Source organism: Pinus tabuliformis, chromosome 9 (genome assembly GCF_031772625.1).
Source record: "Pinus tabuliformis cultivar Carrire ecotype Pingquan chromosome 9, CPIR1, whole genome shotgun sequence".
NCBI classification, from domain to species: domain Eukaryota; kingdom Viridiplantae; phylum Streptophyta; class Pinopsida; order Pinales; family Pinaceae; genus Pinus; species Pinus tabuliformis.
The window spans coordinates 1,940,443,079-1,940,466,219 of NC_142307.1; positions in this window are offsets into that span (position 1 = coordinate 1,940,443,079).

Genomic DNA, 23,141 nt, shown 5'->3' on the forward strand with positions numbered 1-23,141 from the left:
TATTTTTTTATAATATTTTTTTCCTATTTTTTTCTTCTTTTAATTATTTGACTTTTTTTTATTGCCAATTCACTTCTTTTATTACTATTAATATTAATATTAAAATTATTTAATTAATATAATATTATCTAGTAATGTATTGTATTATATATATATATAATAAAAAAATAATTAAATTATAATTGTAAGCAAAGATTTTTTTGGAGAAATTACATAGAAATTATAGAGTCCAGGTGTTCATTATTAAGACAAGGTTGGAGAGCAAGATGCAACGATAATTTTCAAATGTCAATGAATGACATGACTAGCTATAATGCCTTGATAAATATTGTTATAATGGCTTTGTGCTTATGAATATTGTTGTATTGGCTTGGAGCCTTGTGAACTCTCCAGCACACCTATGGGTTGGCTTCATAAATTTCTTCCCTTCAAAAAAAGAAGAAGAATAAACATATTTACATATAATATAACAAGAATTTTAACCATGGAGATTCACCTCTATTTTTAACATGGAGATTTTTAACTTGTAACTAGATTTTGTTACAAAACCATGGTTTATTAATACCAAATGCCCCAAAATTCATAATTCAGGTTCATATGGCACATGTTCGTACTAGATTTTTATTTTTATTTTTTTAATTCATCATTTATATTAAAAATAAAGAAACGACACAACTACTTTTGAAATAAATCTCAACTTTTGCTTTGTGACTAGTATATATATATATAAACAAATATTATATTAACCATATTATATGTTTGTTTACTTACCAGCCTAGATCCATCTTAAACCCGGATCTATCAAGTGCCTCGAGGGTTCCAATCTCTTGAGGTGCAAGCCTCTTTTTTGAGTGCAAAACTTGAGGAAAAGTTTGCACCTCGAGACATTTGATCTCTTTGGATCTAGGATGGTTATATAATACTATATAATATCTATATTTTTATTTATGTGTCTCTTTCTTATTCGTTCTCTCTATCTCAGCCCCAAACATGCATACACTCTCTCCATATCTTCTATCTTTCTTCCCCTCCCTCTTCCCCTTCTACTTCTCTCTCTCTTCCCTTTCTCTCTCCCTCTCTCTTCCCCTTCTCTCCTCTCATTCTTCCCTCGCACTCTCCTCTCTCCCACTCTCTCTCCATCGCTCCCTTGTCACTCCCTCTATGTCTTTCTTCTTCCTTCCCTCTCTCTCCCCCTCCAACTCCATCTCTCCATCCTTCTCTCTCTTGAGTCCTCTCTCTCCATTCTTCTCTCTCTTGAGTGCTCCCTCTCCATGTCTCTCCCACCTCCCTCTATCTCTCTCCCCATCTCTCTCTCTCTCTCTTCCCTCCAACTCTATCACTATCTCCCTTTCTCTTCCCTTCTCTCACTCCCCTCCATCTATGTAATATTCTCTTTCTTAATATGGTCAAAATCGATGGAATCTGTCCATGGTATTTATCGTGGTATTTTCCCATGGTATTTGCCTTCGATTTTCGAGGGAAAATAATAAAATAGGGTCTTTAAAGAGTCCATCAAACCTATAAAAGGGTATAGAAGCTAAACATTTGGATCATTCTATTTTATCTATCTTGTTGTGTTTTTTTTTAGAACTTGGGGTGGCCAGTTCCAATTTGATCCCAGGGACGAAAACACCGTGGGTGTTAGTTTGTGGATTCATCCAGGGTCCATGATTGTGCTTCAGTAATTTGTATTCTCTTTTTGATAAGCAACCATGCATGCCATTGCAGGGGCTTGAGATTTATTCTATGGGCATGTACCACTTACAATTATTAATATAAATAAACATTGCATTTCTAGATCTCGTTGTGTTCAATGTTTTGATTGCAATTATTTTTAATTAGAACACCTAGATGTGCCACATTGGTTGATTATTTCATTGTTCCGGATATTACAATCTATGTGTCTCCCTCTTTCTCTTCCCCTTCTCTCCCTGTCTCTCTCTTCCCTCCTCTCCTCTCTCCCTCACTCTCTCTCCATCTCTCTCTCCCCCCCCTCCCTAGCTCACTCTCTCCCTCTTTCTTTCTCTTTCTCTCTCTTCCCTCTAGCTTTGTCACTATATCCATCCCTCTCTCCCCCCTTCTCTCCCCTCCACTTTGTTTGTTGTCATCCATTGGTTAACATGGATCTATGTTGGTTCTTACTAATACTATTTATATTATATAAATTTCACATTAATTATAAAAATATTCTCATTTTTAATTTTATTAAAACCTTAATTTAATTTCTATGGGAATATTTGTAGTAGTCGTGAGGACAGCTTCCACTAAAAAAATGTTATAAAATTAAATTAGAAAAAAAAAATTGTTTTTATTGTGAAATAAGTTATGGTTTTTGGTCTTGTGCTATTGATAAGCCATGGTATTGGCCTATGCTATTGGCCCATGGTATTGTAACAAAGCCTATTTACAAGTTAATAATATGCATGGTAAAGTGGGGGTGAATATTCGTGGTTAAGAATCTTGTCATATTGTTAAAGTGGGGGTGGATATCCATGATTAAGAATCTTGTTATATTGTTATAAAATATTTTGATTGTGAAATAAGTTATATTTTTTTGGCATGTGGTATTGATAAGCCATGTTATTGGCCCATGGTATTGTGGAAAATTCAATTTACAAGTTAATAATATCTATGGTAAAGTGCGGGTGAATATCCATGGTTAAGAATATTTTCATATTGTTTTAAAATATTATTGTGAAATAAGTTATGCTTTTTTGGGTATGTGGTAGTTGATAAGCCATGGTATTGAAACAAAAGCCTAGTTTTTACAAGTTATTATACACCGTAAAGTGGAGGTGAATATCCATGGTTAAGAATCTTGTGATATTTAAAATATTTTGGTTGTGAAATAAGTTATGGTTTTTGGGCATGCCGTATTGATAAGCCATGGTATTGTAACAAAGTCTATTCACAAGTTCATAACAAAATCAAAATATAACAAATTTCTTTTTCCTATTTTATTATTGTAACATTTTATTATTAATCAAGCCAACATTTAAATTTTTGCACTCATCCTGATATCACTTTTAATTGTTTTCTATTTCTTAATTAAGCCGACATTTAAAATTGTTTACATGCTTACATTACACCTACACATCTACTCTCTACTAGGTTGAAGAGTGCCTCTCAGCGCAATAAATTAGTTAATTAGTGTTATATATATATATGAATTAAAAGAACATTTGATTAAGGAAAATTATGTAATATATCTTTCCAAAGTCCAAAAATATTGACCTATCAACTTAGGAAATTTACTAATAAATAGCAAACTATTAGAACCATTATAACAAACAATATACTTATTCTGTGAAGATTCATGATGAAAACTTTAGGGTTTTTTTGGGTTGAGGAGTCAATGCATGTGATATTGGCATGACTTTCCCTAAGTTGACTAACTTTTCTCCTTCTTCTTGGATCAAGGCCTTAATTCTCTTGCATCCCTTTTTCTGTCCTCCTTGACCATCTTGGGTGGATCTTTGAAATATTGTGTATAAACTCCTAAATAGGGATTTGGAGAATTCGAACTAGGTTAAGCGCTATCTATTTAATGGCATGACATGAATTGCAAATATTTATTGAGGCAGGCCTTTTCCAGAGGAATCATGTGTGAAACATATAGATCCATGTCTTCTAAGAGGTCTTCAGTCTCATCCTCTTCCATCACTGAGCTAGTTAACTACGTTGGCAGATAATTTTGCAAATTACCTTCTGGATTCTTTTTCTTGGGCGTTGTTGGGGGTAGCAAAGACTTGGGAATACCTCCATCAATTGACTGGGGGAACAATTGATTAACTTCTTGCATCAGGGTCTCATTTAGAGAGGAGAGAGACACCAACATATTTCTAAATCTAGGGTTATGACCAGAATTTTTAGCTCCTTGAGGTCTAAAGTTCCTTACCCTTTGGGGGTATTTTCCAAAACCCTCTTGCACTCTATGAGTTGATTGATCAATTGGTAAATCCTTTGTAATCATGGGACAATCTCTAAAAATATTCTCATGTTCATGAAAATACCTACATCTAAATGGGACATTTTCATAATCTAGTGTATGTTTCGAAAGATTATCCTGATAATAAATATCTATTGAAGTTTAAAAAGGTTGTGCAATATTCATATAAACACAGATCCTTGCATAGGTTGTGTGTCTCTTTGTCTTTGTTGCTACATAAACCTTTACAAGGCTATCAATGACATTTCTAATTCCTTCAAGGATTTCTTCCTCCTAATGTCCCTTTGCAAGAGAAAAGCGCAAAACCCATACCAAGATGGCAAGGAAGTCTTCCTTCTCAGGAATGTACAACTCTTTCCAAAATCACATGAAGAACCCAACATTATTAAAAAATTAAGACCTCTTAAAAAACCCTCATTCTATTTTCCAAGCTGGGAAATGTTACTATGAAGAATCTTTTGCTCATAGCTCTAGATCCATTTGTACCTTGAGGTTCCATTTATTTTGGATCCAATCAATCAATGAATTTTCAGAGGGCCATAATCCAATGAACTTGCATATCAAGGAATGATCCTACATATATTTTATGTATTCTACAATCTTGTTATGTTAAGTTTAGGTATGTTCTATGCTAGAGCAATTTATTTAAATTTTCATAGTTAGCAATCACATCAACATTAAGATAAACTGCAGATAGAACATAACTATAAATCGCAGAAGACAAGCCAAGGCAAGAGGACACAAGATATGGCGCAAGCCAGGGACAAACCCCACAATGTGTGGGGAAACCCTTTGATCAAATCTTCTTTTATCTTCAAAGTTCAGCAGAGAAAGAGAGAGAGAGAGATAATACATTTACAACAGAAGTCAACACTTTGACTTATCTGGATCTGAGCATAGATAATTTCCTATAATGATGAGATCAGTTGAAGACATTCTGCTTCAACTGAATCTCCTAGGTGATGACTTCACCTATCCATTTTGTTCATCTGCTACACCTTACCATGTAGCATCATCATGCTGCATCATGCATCTTCATGTTGCTCATGATCACTGTGCTACCCATGATCTCGCCAAGCTTCATGTTGTCCAAGCTGCATCATACTGTTCTATTGATGAGTTGATATAGACAACTTTACTGCCCTCCATCATTATGTTGTACATATTTTGCTGCTGTCATCATGATGACTGGTTAGGGTACCAAGCACTATTGAAACAGTCCTTCAAACAAACACTACTCTGGATATGTTGTTGATTTGGGCATATGTACACGTCCTCAAACTCATACACAATCCTAGACTGTGGTGTTATGGCCTGCGGCCTAACACACAGTCTTTCTGTGGCTTCCAGGCAACATAACCCTTGCTTCTTGTCCTTCCAACGAGATCCCAACAGATCTATCCCTTAGCTCCTCTAACTTAGTTCTCCTACAAGAAGAGAACAACTTCATGCAGTCACAAAAGAATATACAAACAGTCCTGTCTCTATGACAGTGCTATTACCTATAGTGATTCGAACTTTCCTTCTTGCTGTCAACAGGCTTCGATTAGCTGTGATAGTGACTATTCTGGGAGTGCATATTATCTGTGGTTAGGGCCTCCTTAGGCCAGCGAAGATGGACTGCATTAGGCTACGTATGAGGGCCTGAGTATAAGTCTACAGGTCAGCGTATTAGGGCCTCCACATAAAACTTCTGGACAGTGTAATAGGTGCATCCATATTCAACTTCTGGACAGCGTATTATATTCAACTTCTGGACAGTGTATTATGTGCATCCATATTAAACTTCTGAACAGCGCATTAGGTGCTTCCATACTCAACTTCTTGACAACGTATTATATTCAACTTCTGGACAGTGTATTATGTGCATCCATATTAAACTTCTGAACAGCGCATTAGGTGCTTCCATACTCAACTTCTTGACAACGTATTATATTCAACTTCTGGACAACGTATTTATCACTACGTACATCACTATAATGATTGTTGCGTATGTTAAGGTTGTCCAGCGTTTACAAACACACTTATAAAATTGTCCAGCGTTTACCCAGCATCCAGCATTTATATTATGCGTATGAATATCCAGCGTCTACGGCTTAGGGTATTTGTAGCAGTTCCATATATAGACTGCGTATATATGTTTCCATGTATAACCATGCAACCAGATTCACTGCGTGCCTTGTGTAACCACGCTACCAGATTCACTGTGTGTGTATATATGTTTCCAGGAGCAGAACAGCGTATGAGAAGACTTGTGAACAGCGTACAAGAAGTCTTCAAGAACAACGTGTAAGATAGCTTCAATTACTGCGTTGAGATCCTTTATGACTACGGCTGGGTCTCCATAATTGCGTATAAGGTCTTCCTTTCCAGCGTATGAGATATCTCCATTTGACAACATATAGGTGTCTCTGTTAGCTACATAGATCGACCTGCGGCTAGGGCATCACCATAAGGCCAGCATATTACTCTTGGTGTCTCACTCCTTCTCCAAAAACCCAAGACGTGGAGAGGAGGAGATCACTCAAGAATGTGTGTAAATGACATCAAATCCTCAACTATTTATACCAAAAACACATGGGTTGAATAGACATGACGTTTGGGCTTCTAGAGCCTACATAAGAGCTGGTCGGCTTGATAATAATTACATAAACAAAATAAATTCATATCTCCATAAATACTTATCGGAATCGGATGATCTTTGGATCAATCCTACACCTCTCGATGAGAGGGATCCAATAAAAATATCAGCTGCCAGAAATAAGCTAACCCACATGGAGTTTGGCCCTAGTTTCCAATTTAACACTCCCTCTCAACTAGGGAGAACTCCATCCGCTGATCCATATGTATGACTGTACTATCTCTGCCATTAGTGCCTTGCACTACTCTGCCTAGCTCTGCTGGCTCTACTCAGCTCTGCTGGCTTTGCTCTGCTCTGCTCAGCTCTGTTGGCTCGGCTCTGCTCTGCTCAGCGCTGCTGGCTCTGCTCTGCTCAGCTCTACTGGCTCTGCTCTGCTCAGCTCAGCTTTGCTAGCTTTGCTCTGCTGGCTCTGCTCTGCTCTGCTCATCTCCGCTGAACTATGAAGAAGAAGAATTGATCGAGAATGAGTCATATCATTCTCCACTGACCTGAAGTCAGTCTCAGAGTGCATACCACTAGTCCCAGACCAGTCTCAACTGACCCGAAGTCAGCTTCATAGTAAGTACCACTCCTACCACTGGTCCCAGACCAGTATCGGAGTCTTAGAGAGTGTACCACTAGTCCCAGACCAGTCTCAACCGACCCAAAGTCAGCGTCATAGTATGTACCACTCTCACTGGTCCCAGACCAGTCTCAGCCGACCCGAAGTCAGCGTCATAGCATGTACAACTCCTACCACTGGTCCCATACCAGTATCATTGATCCCAGATCAATGGAGGACATCCTAGCGTAGGGAGTACGGTAGATACAACGATGCGTCCATCGGTACTACTATGGTCCCTAACTTCATTTCCCTGCTCATTGATCAGATGAGAGGTACTTCCCATGAGTCCTAAACTGCATGGGTAGGATGCCTCGACAGGAGAACTTAATCAATCTTGTCCTCACAGGAGAACACATCAATCCTGCTACAATCGCCATGGAGAACACATCAATCCAGGCTGCCATGGAGAACACATCAATCCAGGCCTCACAGGAGAACACATCAATCCTGCTACAATCTCCATGGAGAACACATCAATCCAGGCCTCACAGGAGAACTAATCATCCTGCTACACAAGAGAGCGAATCATCTTGTCCCACAAGAGAGCGAATCATCTTGTCCCACAAGAGAGCGAATCATCTTGTTTCAGTGCGCACCACCAGGGGAGGGTGAGTCACCCTGTGGTCGTATGTTGCTCCAATAGAACTGCAAGCCCCCCAAAGCTCCTAGAGCTCAATGTATGCAGCATGCAGGACCCTTTTACAAAGGTCTCTCGACGACTCCAAGTCGTTCGGGAAAATCACAAATTTGATCTTTCCTCAGGGCTCTGTCCTGTACATCATCCCAGTGTGATGGAGCCTCCTTGATCATCGACTTACCATATCCCAGATAAGGCAGTAATTGATGTCTATCTGCTGGAGCAATTGTCAAATACGGGATTCCTCAATAATCGAATCCCATCTCTGGTTGTCATAGAGATTCACAGTATTCATCATGAGTATAAACAACTCACTGAAGAGTTTCAGCAACTAGACTGCCTCACAGAAGGCCATACTATCAGCAATGTATTCTGCCTTGGTGGTGCTCAGAGTCACCGACTTCTGCTTCCTGCTCAACTAGGATATCAAGGCAGATTCCAAACAGCACTGAGAAGTGCTCTAGTGATCCTCCATACTTCCTGCCCACTCATCATTCGAATAATCATGTGGTTTCATATTTCCGGCAGTGTATCTCAATTCATGAGAGATTGTGCCCGAAAGATATCTTAGAAGATTCTTGGCACCAATCTAGTGAGGCTCAACCAAATATGAGCTCACCATGCTAACTGCAACACAGATGTCCGGATGGAGGTTCTCCAAGAACATCAACGCGAATGAGTTTATGAAACTCAGAGGCATTTCCCAAATCTGGTCCGACATCATTACCATATAACTTCTGAAAGTTAAGATCCTCGAGGCAGTCACAAGCTTGCATCTTATCTTCCCACATTCAGAATCCAACTCCCTCTGTCTCCTATAAATGAGAGGGTCTGCACCTGTTAGTCATAGGTGCCGGTACGAGAGGTTTATCATCCACAACCTTCGAGTAATGGTTTGGATCGGTTTCACTCCTAGTGAATCTCAGCTGCATTAGACAGCTATCAATCCTCTCATATTATGCCTGAGGTGTTTTTCTTCAAGCCATAGAGGGCTTTCTTCCACCTGTATACATGAGATTCCTTAATCATGATTCTCAAACTCCTCGGGTTGTTCCAAACTTGTGAACCTGCTGCATGAGGGGAATGGTACCCTTATAATATTTTCCTTTGGTACATTTCAGACATGTACCTTCATGCTTCCTTTTGAATTCAGGTATCCTAGTCACCATTTGACTCACAGACCTCTAGAGCCGAGTCAATGGACATGGTCCCCAGTGGACTTCAACTTGATACAACCTTGAACTCAAAAACATCTTTAAAAGATCTATTTTCAAACACGTACCTTTCCATCGATAAGTGCCACCCTGCAACCTTTGACTTCCATTTCCGAGATGGACATCAGGTTCGATCAGGTACATAAAAGAGATTTTGGGGTTCCTTGCTTTCGTGGAAGAGTCGACCATTTCCTTGATGACTTGCATTACCAGTCATTCTTTTGATCATTGAAGATGTCCCAGGAATGATTGTTATCTTCATCAAGAGATGTGTCTCTGCCATTCGGACACTCCTTCGCATAACGGCCAAACTTATTTCAACAAGGCATCCACCTTTCCTTCCACCCTTAGATCCGAACTTCCCAATGAAGTGATCTTAAGATGGACCATAAAAATCTTCCGCTGCGCCATTCTGATAACATTCTTTGCTTTGAATTCACCCTCGGTGAATTATGAGGAACCCATTGATCCTTCTGTCTTGTCCCAACTGTCTTCGGTGATTTCTATTTCACTCTTGCTTGGGCATTGTCTTCACCTCAGCTCTGATACCATGTTAAGTTTAGGTATGTTCTATGCTAGAGCAATTTATTTAAATTTTCATAGTTAGAAATCACATCAGCATTAAGATAAACTGTAGATAGAACATAACTATAAATCGCAGAAGACAAGCCAAGGCAAGAGGACACAAGATATGGTGCAAGCCAGGGACAAACCCCACAATGTGTGGGGAAACCCTTTGATCAAATCTTCTTTTATCTTCAAAGTTCAGTAGAGAAAGAGAGAGAGAGAGAGATAATACATTTACAACAGAAGTCAACACTTTGACTTATTTGGATCTGAGCATAGATAATTTCCTATAATGATGAGATCAGTTGAAGACATTCTGCTTCAACTGAATCTCCTAGGTGATGACTTCACCTATCCATTTTGTTCATCTGCTGCACCTTACCATGTAGCATCATCATGCTGCATCATGCATCTTCATGCTGCTCATGATCACTGTGCTGCCCATGATCTCGCCAAGCTTCATGCTGTCCAAGCTGCATCATACTGTTCTATTGCTGAGTTGATGTACACAACTTTACTGCCCTCCACCATTATGTTGTACATACTTTGCTACTATCATCATGATGACTGGTTAGGGTACCAAGCACTATTGAAATAGTCCTTCAAACAAACACTACTCTGGATATGTTGTTGATTTTGGGCATATATACACGTCCTCAAACTCACACACAATCCTAGACTGTGGTGTTATGGCCTGCGGCCTAACACATAGTCTTTATGTGGCTTCCAGGCAACATAACCCTTGCTTCTTGTCCTTCCAACGAGATCCCAACAGATCTATCCCTTAGCTCTTCTGACTTAGTTCTCCTACAAGAAGAGAACAACTTCATGCAGTCACCAAAGAATATACAAACAGTCCTGTCTCTATGACAATGCTATTACCTATAGTGATTCGAACTTTCCTTCTTGCTGTCAACATGCTTCGATTAGCAGTGATAGTGACTATTCTGGGAGTGCATATTATCTGTGGTTAGGGCCTCCTTAGGCTAGCGAAGATGGACTGCATTAGGCTACGTATGAGGGCCTGAGTATAAGTCTATAGGTCAGTGTATTAGGGCCTCCACATAAAACTTCTGGACAGTGTAATAGGTGCATCCATATTCAACTTCTGGACAACGTATTATATTCAACTTCTGGACAGTGTATTATGTGCATCCATATTAAACTTCTGAACAGCGCATTAGATGCTTCCATACTCAACTTCTTGACAACGTATTATATTCAACTTCTGGACAGTGTATTATGTGCATCCATATTAAACTTCTGAACAGCGCATTAGATGCTTCCATACTCAACTTCTTGACAACGTATTATATTCAACTTTTGGACAACGTATTTATCACTACGTACATCACTATAATGATTGCTGCGTATGTTAAGGTTGTCCAGTGTTTACAAACACATTTATAAAATTGTCCAGCGTTCACCCAACATCCAACATTTATATTATGCGTATGAATATCCAGCGTCTACGGCTTAGGGTATTTGTAGCAGTTCCATATATAGACTGCGTATATATGTTTCCAGGTATAACCATGCAACCAGATTCACTGCGTGCCTTGTGTAACCATGCTACCAGATTCACTGTGTGTGTATATATGTTTCCAGGAGCAGAACAGTGTATGAGAAGACTTGTGAACAGCGTACAAGAAGTCTTCAAGAACAACGTGTAAGATAGCTTCAATTACTGCGTTGAGATCCTTTATGACTACGGCTGGGTCTCCATAATTGCGTATAAGGTCTTCCTTTCCAGCGTATGAGATATCTCCATTTGACAACGTATAGGTGTCTCTGTTAGCTACATAGATCGACCTGCGGCTAGGGCATCACCATAAGGCCAGCATATTACTCTTGGTGTCTCACTCCTTCTCCAAAAACCCAAGACGTGGAGAGGAGGAGATCACTCAAGAATGTGTGTAAATGACATCAAATCCTCAACTATTTATACCAAAAACACATGGGTTGAATAGACATGACGTTTGGGCTTCTAGAGCCTACATAAGAGCTGGTCGGCTTGATAATAATTACATAATCAAAATAAATTCATATCTCCATAAATACTTATCGGAATCGGATGATCTTTGGATCAATCCTACACCTCTCGACGAGAGGGATCCAATAAAAATATCAGCTGCCAGAAATAAGCTAACCCACATGGAGTTTGGACCTAGTTGCCAATTTAACATGTTAGATTTGACCTCATACTTTGAATCTTGCACCACTATTGGCAGGAAAAACCATTTACTTTTTGATTCGTAAACTGTTGTGAATATTCCATTGGGCAGTTCATAACAACATATTCGATAAATCTATACTTAAAAATCCAAAAATATGCACTATCAGGGTTTATTTCTTTTTAGATTTCTAGATCTCTAGATTAATGTTTATTACATATGCATGAAAATTATCATTTATGCAAAAAATACAGAACAAAAAGATAAAAACTCTCAAAACCACATTTGACACAAGATATATCTTGGGAAACCTTTTCGGGAGAAAACCCAGCTGGAAGGTGAGGCCACTCTCCTCTCTTTCTCTGAATAGAAAATGGTTGCGAGTAGAAAGAAGTATGGCTTATGGCTTATGGGATACTACAGTGCAAAAATGCTCTTTGTGTTCTCTCTCTATCCCTCTCAACTACTCTTCTCATCTATGGAACAAGATATACTCGAAAAGAATGGAACCCCTTTTCCTCTTAGTGGCCTCGTTATAACATAACCCAATAACCTATTAGTTCTTAGGTTTGACTCCATCTCTTAACCAGAGTTACAATATTAATTCTTCTAGATTTTTCTTCATCATAATCATGTGGCTAGCCCCTTTTCCATGAGTTATGGGGGTTGACGTGGCATCCTTTTGAATTATCTTGGCCAAAATAGGAAAGTTGAATTTCAAGTGACATAACTTTTGCATATAGACTTTGATTGATACATTTCTTGCATCGTTGGAAATTTCTTTGTGTGTAGAATAGGAAAAAATGTTGCCACATTATAGTAAGAAATTTTTACCAAAAAAATCATTTAATGCCTTAAAATGCTTCCGGAAAGTTTCAGATCCCAATTTTCCAAACTAAGTCTCGCAAGTATAACTGGTCTTGTGAGGTAATTCCTCCACTTTTTCCACTATGAAAGCATTGAGATGGTTAAAAAAAATTATAATGATCCCTTCCAAATCGCTTTCATTTTTCCAGAATGCTCCAAGTAGTGATTTCTCTGAGTGACCATAATCTCCATTACCTCTAATTGAGCTTCGGAAAGGACACAAATGATGAGGATTTTGGGAGGGATTGCTGACTGATCTAGCATTCATACGAATTCTTGAGACAATATGACTGAAGGAGGGTTGATCCCCCTCATGTAGAACTATCCATGTACGACTATAAATAAGAAACCCTAATTAAAAAAACTTGGAAAATCCCAACACACATGTGCAATATCTTTAATTCATCAACAATGGTTAATTAAAATTATATATCAACCCATAATGGGATGTTTATCACCAAGATTGTGTGAATCTTGATTGAGTTTGGACGCCCCCCTGGGATTGCTTTAATTTCCCCAAAGTAGCTTCCATTCTCAACCCCTACCCATAATATTTGAACTTGAAACATGGCAGGTACTAAACCTCACGCAAGCCAACTAGGCCACACCTCATGGGTATTAATACATTATGATTTATTATAAATATATATGTTGACACCTAATCATAGGGATTGGGTGAACAACTGTAATTAGTGTAAATAAATAATAGAGGAAATTTAGAGTCATCGGGAGATGAACTGAACAATCACTCCCTCTTGTATATAATAATGAACAACCTAAATGAATAATACAATTACATTTGAGGAGTTACCTCCTGGCCTGACATGGTATCAGAGTTAGCTCCCAAAATTAGCTTTTGTGTTGTAACTCCTTGTATCAGTTTTCTGCCATATTTTGTCCCTCTATTCTCTGCGCTCTCTCCCATATTCTCTACGCTCTCTGGGCTCTTTTCCATATTTTTTAATCATTGTCTGTGCCCTCTGCGCTCCCTGGGCTGTGCATAATTATCCTTCTATGTTTTCTCTTCCCTCCTAACAGTGGAGGATCGAAACCTGTATTGTTGGAGGAACAATTTTATGGTATGTCGATTTTTCTGAGGGATTTTGGTGGTATTACATTGCATTGACAATGTGTTATTGGTGCTATTTTTTTGGTTGAATCGAATGGATTACCACTCCTGCGACATCGTGGTGCTCTTTGTGACTTTATGCACCACTGCATAGTGGAACCACGTACCATTTTTCTCTGCAGTCTGTCCTCCAACCGCCTATGTCACTAGATATACGATACCTTTCTCCTCGCTTTTGGGCTTTGTGTTGTGCCTCTAGAAAAATTTAATGAATGGCAGGCACCGCTATGTACTAAGTGGCATCATAGATTTTCATATCGTTCCAGAAAGATGAGGCCGAGAATCGACCAACGGACGGAATGGTGACAGTTCCACCGGCCACCATGGACAACAACAACGCTGCTACGAGAGCATGGACGTGAAAGAGCGGTAAAACAATGACAGTCAAGCCGGAGGATGAAAGCTCATAGATGTTTATGATGTGTTTTTAATACACCACTATGTGTTTTTAATACACCATTGTGTGTTTTAATACACCGCTCCCACTCTCGTTTTAATACACTGTTGTGTTTTTAATACATCACTTTTTAATACATGCGCTGGCCTCCATATAACTCGGTTCACCGAATCACCCCTCCTCCATATACCCCGCCCATACCTCCATATGTGGCTTCCAAACGCTGATCTAGATACCACCACTGCATAAGGTTTTTAATTGCAGGTCCACATACCACACTCCTCCGCCATATATACCTCTCCCATATATACCTCTGATATTTACATATCAGAATAATATTTTTACATTTTTGTCTACACAGCAAGTGTAAATTTTTGCCAGTAGAGGAGCATTTTTTACACAGTACACATTTAAATGCATTCATTGATCTCTATAGTTGGAGTGGTTCTCACCAGCAAAGAGAACTATCTAGAATGGTCGTGGAAAATCAAACACACTCTCATTTTTAATGAGCTGTGGAAAGGAGTGTGTGTTGGAAATGGAGACAAAGAGCCAGAACAACCTACCTCAGACAATGGATTTTCCATTTAGGAAAATAAGAACAGCAAGGGTTATGCATTGATTGCAGCATCAATAAATGAAGAGGTGAGTCGCCATATTTTGCCATTTTCAAATGCTTTTGAAGCCTTACAAAAATTGAAGGAACTCTATGACTCGCATTCTGCACTTGAAGTTGTTCAACTCATGATTAAACTATTCACCCTTGAATTACAAAATGATGATCCTCTTGCTCTTGCATCAGAAGTAAAATATATTATGCATGATATCAAAGTCACTAATTTTGAACTGGATATTCCTATGATAGATTTTCTCAAGGCACTTTATCCCACTTACTCAAATTATCTTGAGTCATTGCAAGCAAATGGAAACCTCAAAGATATTACCTTTGACTCTCTTGTGAAAAATTTGCTGAAAGAGAGAAAGCTTTTGGAAAGAAGACAACTCCTTAGTCTTCTGAAGAGGCTGTCTGTCTTGCACATAGAGAGAATAATCTTGCTCAAGATTCTTCCAGAGGAAGAGGAAGAAATTTTAGAGGTAGGGGGGCAGACACTCTCAAGGAGAAAAGTCAGATTTGCACTGCATATGCTGCAAAAGAGATGGATCACATGATACATCAACATGCAAGTTGCCTTGGGACAAAATTGAGCAGGAAAGAAACCAACCCAAAAGTAAAACTAATGACAAAGAGAAAGGTAAAGCACCTGAACCCGCTCATTATGTTGTGGCAAAATGTAATATTGGAGTAAATGAAGACTTATTTAATGCTTCACTTGCTTCTTGGAAAAATGATTTGTTGCTTGATTCAGGAGCAACTTTCCACATGAATTTTAGAAGAGGTTTTTTTGAAGAATTTACTGATAATGTTGATGGAGCAATATACTTTGAAGACAAATCAAAACTTAAGCCATCAGGGCTTGGCACAATCAAGCTTAAATTGCTTGGTCTTCCAGACTTTCTTCTGCATCATGTTCTATTTCTCCCATAGCTGAGGAGAAACTTGTTGTCCTTGGTCCACATCCACTAGTAAGGACACTCCATTCATATGTTTGATGGCAAGCTTGAGGTGAGAAAAGCATCAGACCACTCACTTGTCATGACGGGGATAGAAGAAGAAAGGCTTCTCAAGCTGCAGGGTACCTCTACTCGTGCACAAAATCTCTCATACAATTATCATTATGAAGAAGGTAAATTTCCATCAAGTTTATTATGGAATGCTAGATTTGGACACTTGAACTATGACAACCTCCTCTTGTTAAAGAAAAATGGTGTTACTGGTTTGCCTACAATTCCTAGGAAACTTAAGCAATGTGATGCTTGCATTCTAGGAAAGCATAGCAAATAGTCTTTTCATGATTCACATTCCATAGCACATAGAAGACTTGAACTCATTCATTCAGATTTATGTGGTCCAATTCCCGTTCCTTCTGCAAATGGAAATAAATATATGATGACTACACTAGAATGTGTTGGGTTTATTTATTGAAGAACAAATTTGATGCTTTTCAAACATCCAATAACTTTCATACATGGATTGAGAATTGGCTCTATTCACACTGATAATGGAAAAGAATACACTTCAAATGAATTTGAAAACTATCTTCGCCAACATGGGATCAAACATCAAACAACTGTGCCTTATAATCCCCAACAGAACGGAGTAGCTAAAAGAATGAATAGGACAATCTTAAATATGGTGCACTCCATGATGTTTTTCAAAAATGTAAAATTGATGTTTTGGGCTGATGCAGTTCTATGTGTTGTATATGTAAAGAATAGATGTCCATCTAATGCTATTAGAAACAAGACTCCTTATGAAATGTGGTATGGGCACATTCCTTCGGTAAAGCATCTCAGGGTCTTTAGTTCCACATGTTATGCCTTGATACCAAAGGTAAATAGAAACAAACTTGGTGCAAGAAGTCGTAAGTGTATCTTCCTGGGGTATTCAAACACCTCCAAAGCATACCATCTCTATGATGAAGTCAATAAAAAGTTTGTTGTATCTAGAGATGTAATATTTCTTGAATCATCCAAATCCGACAATGTTGTTGAGCGCCAACTTGATCACTTGGATAGATTCACAAATGAAAAATCATTTCAAGAATTTGATAATCAGATTCCACATCTTGAAGGGGGGATTCCTATACTAGATCAATATATGGAATCTTCTTCTGAAGCACTCTCTCCCCTACATGAAACCAACAACAGATGATACTTTGAGTGATGTGATTGACAGAATTGGGAGACCCAATCTTGATTCAGTCCCAACTCAATCAACAAAGCAGCCTGGACCATCTGAGAAAGGTCCCCCAAAGTGGTTGACAAAGACACTTGAAAGTGTTCATCTTGATGAGGTTGGAAAGACAGGAACTAGAAATTCAAATCGGCAAAATGGAAGTGATGTAGATGACTCTGATTCACATGTTGATATGGATATTTCTTATGATTGTGAATTGAATTTTTCTACAGATTTTGAATCAACTTCCTTCAAAGAAGTTGCTTCTCATGATGAATGGAAAGAAGCAATGCAAAAGGAGTATGATGCCTTAATAAAGAATGGCACTTGGAAGCTGGTTGATCCTCCATTGGGAACCAAACCAATTGGCTACAAGTGGGTCTACAAGAACAAGTATAACGCTAATGGCTCACTTGACAAGCACAAAGCCAGGCTTGTGGCAAAAGGTTTTGCACAAAAGGAAGGGGTTGATTATGAGGAGACTTTTGACCCCACAACAAAATGGGCTACCATCTAGACACTGTTTGCCCTAACAGCTCAGAACGGTTGGAACGTCCATTAAATGGATGTAAAGATTGCTTTCTTGAATGGAGATCTAAAAGAGAATGTTTTTATGTCCTAGCCTGAAGGATTTGCTGTAAAAGGACATGAACATAATGTATGTAAACTTGTGAAATCCTTGTATGGCCTCAAATAAGCACCGCGAGCCTGGTATGAAAAACTAACTGAGCATCTTCTGAAACTCAATTTCAAACATTATGATCTTGATGATGCAACTTTGTTTGTTAAGAAGTTTGGAAAAACAGTTGTATATCTTGTGGTATATGTAGATGATATTTTGATGACAAGGAACAATGAGAGATACATCGCATCCATAAAGAAGGAATTGGGGAATGGTTTTGAAATGACCGCTTTGGGCTATGTTCATTACTATCTTGGTATTGAAGTAACTCAACATCCAAAGTCCATATTCCTTTCTCAAAAGAAGTACATTGGAGATCTGTTGAATAGATTTGGCATGACTGAATGCAATCCTCTGACTACTCCAATGGAACAAAACTTAAAGCTCACACCCTTTGAAGGAAAAGAATTTGAGGATGCAACAAAGTATAGACATCTTGTAGGAAGTCTCAACTACCTAATTACTACCAGATGAGACATTCGTTTGTTGTTGGAATCCTCTCCAAGTTTATGCAAAAGCCTTGTGAGGGACATTGGTTTGTTGCAAAAAGAATTCTAAAGTACTTGAAGGGAAATCAAGACTTTGGAATCAAGTATACACAGGTGGGCGACTTCAGCTTGATTGGATACTCTGATTCAGACTTCGATGGAGACAAAGAAACTGGGGTATCTACTTCGGATTATGCTATGAGTCTTGGATTAGGAGTTGTCTCCTGGAGATCACGCAAACAATCAGTTCCAACAGATTCCAAAACAGAGGCAGAATATGTGGCACAACTGAGGCAACAAAAGAAATTGTGTGGCTCAGGAAAATTCTTGAAGATTTGCAGGTAAAACAAGTACAATCGACTCCACTCATGATTGACAATACCTCGGCAATAAAGTTGGCTAAGAACCCAAAGTTCCATGATCGAATGAAGCACATCAAAATAAAATATCATCTGATTCAACATCATGTTGAGGCTAAAACAGTCCATCTTTGCCATTGTTCCACTAATGAACAGATTGCAGACATCTTCACCAAAGCGCTTGGAAGAGAAAAGCTTGAAAGATTCAGAACAATGCTTGGACTCACCAACATCCCTTCAGATTAAGGGGGGAAATGCTGACACCTAATAATAGGGATTGGGTGAACAATTGTGATTAGTGTAAATAAATAATAGAGGAAATGGAGAGTCATCAGGAGATGAACTAAACAGTCAGTCCCTCTTGCATATAATAATGAACAACCTAAATGAATAATACTATTACATTTGAGGAGTTACCTCCTGGCCTGATAATATAATATTAATTTAAGTTAATTAGGTCAAACTATATGTCAAATGTAGTTGTGATAGACCAAATGTTTTTATTTTTTTGGCGTAGTCTAACTAATAGATGAAGTGACTTTTTAGCTGAAATCCAATAATACAATATCTAGTGAGACAATGATTTCTTGTTGTTTAAAATACACTTTTGAATGCATAAATGGATTCTCCACTTGGAAAAATCTGTGAGGCACTCGATCTTTGGAAATTGGAAAATGTAAAATTATGATTTTTAAAAATATGTACCAGATTTTGAACAAAATTGACCAACAGAAATGCTAAGAAAAGGGTCATTTCATATATCATTTAGACTATTAATCAAAAAAACTGAACAAAAATTGGAGTATTTTTGGCTTTAAAAATTGGTTAATCCATCTTTGTAGAGTCAACTTAAAAAAGTTATGAAACTCAACAAAAGTTAAAAAAAAAATGGAGTTTTGCTTGTAGTTAACACTTCAATTCTATCCACCAATGACATAGTAGATAAATGAAATTCAATAATTCAAAAGAATAAATAATATATTTTGTTAATGTAAAACAATATAGTAAATGCACAAATTTATAGTTTAAAAGTTAATAAATACAAATTCAATGATAAATGGATTGCTATAGTTTTGGTCACGAGAAGGATTAAATAATAATAATAATAAAGACTACAACAATTAAATTAAACTAAAGTAATTAATATAAAATAAATAGGTGATGTTCATGTATTAAAACTAAAATAATTATTTTTAAATATAAATATAAATTAATTATAATTTGTAGTTAAATAATGTGATTGGTAAATATATTAAAGGTATTCATATTTAAAATAAATCGGATTTCTTTATTATTATTTCAATATGGGGAATCAATAACCAAAGCATACTATTATCCTTGTGGCAAGATATTACATCACATTGTTGTTACTATTATTCTTTAGTAGTACTTGAGTGGGCCTAATGGTTTAGAACATGTGTGTGTTTCCTCCTAAGAGGTCACAAGTTCAAAATGAGAGGGAGTAGAGTATGTACGCCTTCATAGACTCTAGTAGCTAATTCACCTTCGTAAAACATCCAACAAATTCCTTTATGATGTCTCTAATTGTCTTGCCAATAGAAAATGCCACAAAATATCCAAAATCTATTTATATCAACCTATTGTTTTGAGCCCTCATTCAAAAAATAATTCTTATCTAACGCTGCCAAATTATATCTTGACCAAAACTAGTGATCACCTAAGAATGGAGACCTATCCTTTTTATGTTATTCCAAATGTAATTTGTGTCTCTCCCATGGTTTAGTTGGAAATCATTCTTACCTTCCCAACTAGATATATGACTAGCAAAAAGTCAAATTTTGGTAATTTGAATCACCTTTTATGTTGTTTGTCTTAATTCTTCATTGTATGCATATCCAAAAAGGAATGTTAGCATGCATGGTAGCTCCCTTGCGCTTTTGAATGTTGGAACAAGCAAATATACCAGGAATGGATAACCAAGAATTTAAGAGTAATGGCAGTTGCAAAAGATATCATTAGTAGTGAAGCATAGTGAGGATAACTCAATGAATAAATAATAGTAGATTGATCTATAAGATTGCCTACATATAGCTTGGAGGTAATTGAAACCCCAAAAGTATAATACTACACACCTCATCACTACCCAAATAATGCACAAGGTTTCACTTTGTTGACCAATATCTTATCAAGTTAATTCATAAATGGGTTTTCAAATTGTGAAAAATAAAGTTAATATATTGTAGCATTAGCGGGATGAGGATGCAGAGTATGGGGTGTTGATAGGTACTAGGGGGTATAAAAAAGAACATGTAGTAAAAATATGGGATATATAATGAAAATAGAGGTATTCTTAATTGGAAATATGTATTGGGAATGGGGTTCAACAAAAAGATTTTGGGAGGTATTTATCAATATCTAGTGAAACTCAAGGTATTCTTTAATATCCCATGAACACACGTTCTATGTTATATGTTCACTAAGTGGGGATCCCATGAAATAATGATTATCTAAATTATCCAAGTGGATCTTATCAACTTCAAAGCACCCAAGTTGGTTGGTCAACTGAATCTCCATCTCTGTCAATTCCCATAATAAAGAAATATAACTTAACCATAGTCTAAACCTGGCGGAAGTGCTAAAATCATAGCGGAAGGAGAAAGGTTTGAAAAATTTGTGAGAGAACCCGAAGGAGCCTAGAATCGTCTGTTTGACAGAACTGTTAGATCTACGGTAGTCACGTGCAAACAATCGCCAGAGTTAAACAGAGGAATAAAGTGGTCTTCATATGCGAAAGCTATTTTCGCGCGGGCTCAAGGAGGTAAGTGGTATTTTGGGATAATCACGCGATTCCATTTAGCATCCAGCACATAGCATGGATAAACTGCATATTTATTTGTTCAAGTTTGTTCATCAACATAGCATTCCATGTCTATTGCAATAGATTCCACTTGACTCGTTTCCTTATTCTCCATCCATGTCTTCGGTCTTCATTCACTTTCTCTTGAAACCATTCCTCAATCAAATTCTAAAACTGACTCCTCTGTTTTTTCCTTTGCTTCTGCTGCGCCTCTGATTTTCCTTGTCATATGCCTTCTTGTCTTTCTAACAACGTTAACTTGTGAGCCGCAATCAGCCTTTGTAGTAACAAGTCTCCTTCTTGCTACACATGCCTCACTAAGCTTTTCTCCTCTAAGCTTAGTCTGTTAGCATTTCTCTGGTTCTCTCCTCTGGAACCATATGAGCTCTCCTTGCTCTAGGCTATTGCAAATCTTGTCACCTTCCTTTGCTGTTACTCTGCACAACAATTATAAAGACTAACATTGACAATTCTGCAATATTATCATACTTCACGCAGAATCTTCTTCTACTCTGATACCAAAAATGGTGGTCTCGTTGCAGGTGTAAAGGATAACCAGAAATGATCTCCTCAAGCGCAGGTGGAAGTTCTTCTTCTGTTTCCCTTGGAGGTTTAGTCATCTGCCTCCAAACTTAGATATTCTATTAAAACAACAGAATTGCTAAAATTACTCGAAAATTAGCAGAACTTCACTTACCTCGGAACCGAAAGGAAAACAAACTGTTGTTCATAAACTTCATGCATCCGTATTTCTCCCAACCTTTATCGCGTTAATTCTCCACCGTCGATCCTCTTTCTTCAATCCGATGGTTGGTGCTTTCCCCACTCGCAAACTAGCCGGGTGATCCTCCACTGTTGATTAAGCCCGCTTGATCCAACGGTTGACGCTTAATATCACGTGGAATTCTTGTCGATGTTTATCAAGCCGAGAGCATGCGAGAAAATCAGTTTCTTCGTGCTCTGTGTCGACTGCTAAATGGAATCGTGTGACTATCCCAAAATACCGCTTACCTCCTTAAGCCCACGCAAAAACATCTTTCGCCTATGAAGACTTCTTTATCCCTCTGTTTAACTCCGGTGCTTGTTTGCACGCGACTACCATAGATCTAATGGTTCTGTCGATTGGACGGTTCTAGGCTCCTTCGGGTTCCCTCACAAATTTATCATACCTTTCTCCTTCTGTTATGATTTTAGCGCTTCCGCCAGGTTTAGACTATGGTTAAGTTATATTTCTTTAAACATATCCCGACTATTTCAATACACAGAAGTAAGCTTTAATCGTGATAACACAAAGTTATATTATCAGCCTCGAGTTCTAAAGGACCAAACTGGAATTAACAATACACAGAGATATTTCGGAGGAATCCAAAACTCCAGGATTTAACCATTCATGCGCATGATACAAAGAAATACAGAGATGTTTCAATTCTTTTACAGTCTAATTCTCCATAGCCAAATCCAGCCAAATCCCCTTACAATATTTCAAAACTTACATAAATAATTTACATCCAACAATCTGATCCTCAATCAATGGATCAAATCTATTTAATCCTAGATAAATACCTAAACAACTTGATATTCTCCTCGAGAATCTCAACTAAGTCTAAACTACTTGAATTAATTACAAATCATTCAAATACCTATATTTTAGCTCAAATCCTATCTAGAAAACTTTGTAAAATTGACAGCTAAAGGATCCCACTCTTTTGCTTGGGGTGAAACTACGACTTTGCACAAAATGCAGAATTTTTAAATAATTAAACCTCTATTTAATTAAATTATTAGACCCCGACCTCTTTAGCGGAACTCAAAACAATA